Source organism: Daucus carota, chromosome 2 (assembly GCF_001625215.2).
Source record: "Daucus carota subsp. sativus chromosome 2, DH1 v3.0, whole genome shotgun sequence".
Lineage (NCBI taxonomy): Eukaryota > Viridiplantae > Streptophyta > Magnoliopsida > Apiales > Apiaceae > Daucus > Daucus carota.
This window is the reverse complement of record NC_030382.2, coordinates 15872956-15878085: the sequence shown is the minus strand read 5'-3', so window position 1 is coordinate 15878085 and position 5130 is coordinate 15872956. Positions and strand designations below refer to the sequence as shown.

The following is a 5130-nucleotide window of genomic DNA, read 5'->3' as shown; positions in this document are numbered from 1 at the left end:
CCTAGTGTAGTATGCAGAAACAGAGAGTGCTTCTTGATTAAGGTCACTTAGAGCTTTTCTTAACTCAAAGATTCTAGGACCATTCCTCTGTGTATACCTAGTGTGGATATCATTCCATACATCAACAGCAAGAGATGTATACATCAAACTAGACCTAATTTCAGGTATAACAACATTCAACAACCAGCTTATTATCATATCATTGCATCTTTGCCAATGATCAAAATACAGAGAAGATTCATCAGGAATCTTAAATCTACCATTCACAAACCCTAACTTGTTCTTAGCAGAGAGAGCAAGTGTTACAGACCTTTTCCATTCAGTAAAGTTGTCTCCATTCAACACAACAGTTACAAGATTCAGACCTGGATGATCTGATGGATGCAGGTATAGAGGTTGACTTGCTTCGAGCGTAATCGAGCGATATTCATCTTCGAAATTTTCTTCCCTTTCATTATTGCTTGTATTTTCTTCAATAATAGCCATAGAGATTCAGCTAATTATCTACGAGTTGTATTATAAGAGTAAACAGGAGCTTCGAGTTGAAGCTTTAATGACGGAAAGAGCTGTAACTACTTTTGGTTAGTTACAGAGAGAGAGAGAAGTGGTGGAGCATTTTGCTCTGATACCATTTAGAAAGAGAAAAGACTAAAATTGTATTAACTAAACTGAATTACAATCTGTACTAGCTGTCTATATATACACAAAAGCAGTAACTAACTAGCTATATTGTGTACTAATCTACCCTTAATTACAAAAGCATATTTACATCTATAACCATGAGCTATAAATAACACTACAATACTTTAACACACACCTACCTGGACTCTAACTACACACACAACCAATCCTCTGTAATCTTATTTCAACATCAATTTTAACCTCAAGGCCACACCCAAATCAGTACTCCAACACATACAAACAAGCGCTCACACCATCGTTCACCTCTCCTGCAATAATCGGTGATGGCACACACAACCATCTACACCTTTGTCTCCTCAGCCTACCTCCCTCGATTTAATACGGCCCGACGATAATTCATCGCCACTGACCTGCACAGCACCTCCCCTGCTGTTTTCCGTCAAACCCACCAGCCACTGTATCACTACAATCATCAAGCAACCAGCCAGCCTTCAATCAACGATCAACTGTAGCCACCTCCGATCAACAACATAACTCTGCCTGTTGGGCCTCCAGCCCAAGAAGGCAAAGCCCACAAAGAAGGAAGGTTCCAGAACTAATAATATATTATATATAGGAGTCTTAGATCTCATAAGAAGGGGTTGGAAATTGAGAGAAAAGAGCCTCCTTGTAATATCTCAACATTTGGCGCTAGAAGGAGGGGCTTTTTCATCCAACCACAAAAACATACATACAGATCCAACCATTCCGAAGGAGCTTGGACCTCGGAATCCATGACGCTCCGGTGTTCTTAAACGCGACGAATATTTTGTGATCATGGCAACTGAAAACGAGGAGTGAATCTGCCGGAATGATGAGATCAGAATCGCCGTCACCGATGAACAAAAAGCTTTGATTCGCGCGTTGAATTTTCAGTCCGTTGTAGCCTGCAAGTGAACGGCACAATTGAGCTCTCGAAATGAAAAGAGAGTTTCATATATACATATATCTGTACGTATACTTCTGTTGGAAGGATGAGTCTCGATCTACCTTTATTCGAGATCTCCAATGAAGAAGCTCGGTTCATGTACACTCTATGTTGCTTGTCGATTTGTTTTTGGATATTTTTGACAATGTTGTTGAGCTGTGCGCCACCACAGTTGCTGATCTGTGCGCCACCATGTTTGTTGATGTGCGTGCCACCACAATGGATGATATACGCACCACCACGGTGGATGATATATGCGCCTCCAAGCTAAGAGATCTGACGCCGTCAAGTTTGATAGAGACTCCATAAGAAAAACTAGATCTGAAAGAGGGACATACATGAAGTGAAGGCTGCTTGAAGTGAAACCACGGTAGAAGCAGTACTTCAATACTCTCAGGCTGCACAAGAAATATTAAATTGATGATATGATGAATAAGATAAGGAGCTGCAATTGAGTTTTTAGCAGAGAGATGATGTTCTCATATCTGATCGAAAAAGGAGGCGCTGAACTATTGAACCAATGAAGTATTGAATTCATCCGAAATAAGTACCAGACTCAAAGAAGCAGTTCACCAACATCCTCAAATTTTGCTCATGAAGCGTCCTTAAAAGTCAGAGCCTAAAATGTTGTTAAATCCAGCTTGAGAAGCGTCCCGTCTGTGAAGCGTCTCTCTGTGAAGCGTCCCCGCTTGTGAAGCATCCTTAAATCCAGCTCCTAGAATTTTCTTAAAACTCACAATAAAATATCATGTATCTAACTCGAAGAAGTAAGCGCTGAGCTGTGGAATCAGTGAAGCGTTGAAGTCCTTTGAAAAAAAAAGTACCAAATACAACCTTCAAGAAGTTCAACAATCTGACTCCACACTCCATCGACTCCTGAAGCATACAGAAACTGAATTCCATCTGGATCCAAAGGAAACAAACATATATCCCGATGGGACTACAAAAATCACGAATTCATAATTCGGCTCTTTGCTCCACCAACGCTTTGAGCGTCCAATTTTTGAAACATTATTAATTGCTCTTCGAGCGTCCAACTTTTGAAGCATTATTAATTGCTCTTTGAGCGTCCAATTTTTGAAACATTATCAATTGCTCTTTGAGTGTCCAAATTTTTAAAGCGCTCCTCTGTGAGACGCCATGCCTGTGAGGCGTCTCGATTGTGAGGCGTCCCGCTTGTAAGGCATCCTGCTTGCGAAGCGTCCTTAAATACAACTCTCGAAGCATTACTAATTGCTCTTTGAGCGTCCAATTTTTGAAGCATCATTAATGGCTCTTTAAGCGTCCAATTACAATTCTTCAACACAAATTACAATTCTTCAATACAAATTACAAATTACGATTCTTCAATACAACTTACAATTCTTCAATACAAATTACAAATTACAATTCTTCAATACAAATTACAAATTACGATTCTTCAATACAACTTACAATTCTTCAATACAAATTACAAATTACGATTCTTCAATACAACTTACAATTCTTCAATACAAATTACAAATTCTTAAATGTCACGTTTTTGACGTATCCTTCAATACAAATTACAACTCTTGGAGCGTCCAACTCTTGGACTCTAAGAGCTCTCTTAGATGATGATATTACAGTGGATAAACACTTCACCAAGTCACACTGTGGAGACCTCAATAGAAATCAAGAAAAAATAAATTCCAGAAAGAGTTATCTTCGCCGCCTCTTCAGTTCGAGGCTTCATCACATCTTTAGACTCTTTGTGAAGATGACATGAGTACTCTTTTCCATCATGGCGATGACATTTTTTATCTTTGTCAGTAACAGCTGGAACATTACTCCTTTTATATTGGAAAGCACATCTAAAGATCTGTATACTTCCGGGAGGCCTCAAGGTCCCCACCAATAATCCTTTATTAGAAGATGTTGGAAGCCCTAAACCTGAATGAAGCTTGAAGATGTTTCTACATTTGTCTCGGGAAGTCGACGCTAAAATGGTTCAATGATCAGCATCTTTGCTTCAGCGGCTCTAGTTCATTATTTCAACAGCTTCCTTGACCTTCAAGGTCGAATCGCCTCTTCGCTTCAGCGCTTCTGCCTCTTTACTTCATCGGCTCCTCAAACGTCCGAAGCTCTAGTCGTCCATGACTTCCAAGGTTATGAAGCTCCTTGCCTCATAGGAGGATTCTTATTAGTTGCGACTTTCAAAGCTCCAATCTACTTCCAACTCTCAAGTTCTCGAAAGCTTGCAACGTGTCACCGGGTGGCTATGACTTCCTAGTTGTTCAGATATCCCGTGAAATTTATCGAAACAATTATTAAGCAGAGTTTTAGGAAAATGGTTCAACAGCTCCACACTGATCTTAGGTATCACACCCCAAGGCTTCATCTGTCCAAAGACATCACCTCCAAAGATAAGCCCGACAATCCACATCTAAAGATCTGGTACTATGTTGGAGGGGGACTAATGTTGGGCCTCCAGCCCAAGAAGGCAAAGCCCACAAAGAAGGAAGGTTCCAGAACTAATAATATATTATATATAGGAGTCTTAGATCTCATAAGAAGGGGTTGGAAATTGAGAGAAAAGAGCCTCCTTGTAATATCTCAACACTGCCACTTTTTATCAAGCCACCAGACCTCCACCCAAGTCAGCCGGATTTCAGACCGCCGCAACCTTCCTCGCAGCGCCTCTGTAACCATACCCGGCGACAGACGTCGCCTCCGTTCCTCCGACCAACTGTAGCCACCTCCGATCAACACCCACGTCACAGCCCCATCTCCGATTTACACCGCCAAACTCCCCATCTCTGATCAAACACACCCCCAGATCCCCTCCCTTATTCCTCTAACTATCAATCAAACGCCCCAACAAAAACCCAATCCGCCAACAAACAACGATATACAGATAAGTATGTAGTCACACAAAGCTAATAAGCCTCACCTGCCAATGAATTGATCTGATTGAATAGACTCCCCGAAACCCTAATTTGCTCTGTCTTTCTTTCGCTTGAACAAGCCCGCGTCTGTTTTATATCTATCTATCTGTTTCTCATCGATCTGGCTGTACACATACTGCATACGCAGCTGCTAGGCTTAATTTATAATTATTAAAACAAAAACTACACCCCTAATTTAAAAACAAAAACTATTTTAATAGTTTAAGAGTCCAAACTATTCTCCAAATTTAAAATAAAATTTTCTAAAAATTTTAAATATCTCGAATAAACTATATTTATAAAAATAATATTTTAAAAGTCCTCTTCTATTTTCACAAATAATACTCAAAATCATTTTAAATTGTAAGTAATTGAAATTATTACTTACAAACTTTTAAACATTTTTGAATCCGACAAAAACTTAAAAAAAGTATCGAAATTTGAATATTTTTAAATTACTCAAAACATAGAATATCACCAATTAGATATTTTTATAATTTAAATCTAAATAAAATAATTGGTACAAACAAATACCAATTAAAATCCGAACTTAAAATATAATTTTGAATTATCTCAAAATTACGAAATCATAATTTTTATAAAACTCTACAATAA

General features: G+C 38.9%; 1 long non-coding RNA gene across 1 annotated transcript; it reads right to left on the bottom strand.

Moving 5' to 3' along the window:
* Window positions 1–631: 631 nt before the first annotated feature.
* Window positions 632–4691, bottom strand: LOC135150278 (uncharacterized). Its single transcript, XR_010288627.1, has 2 exons — window positions 4194–4691; window positions 632–1182 (listed from the first exon to the last, which is right to left on the bottom strand). It is a non-coding gene; the product is annotated as an uncharacterized LOC135150278 (long non-coding RNA).
* Window positions 4692–5130: the final 439 nt, after the last annotated feature.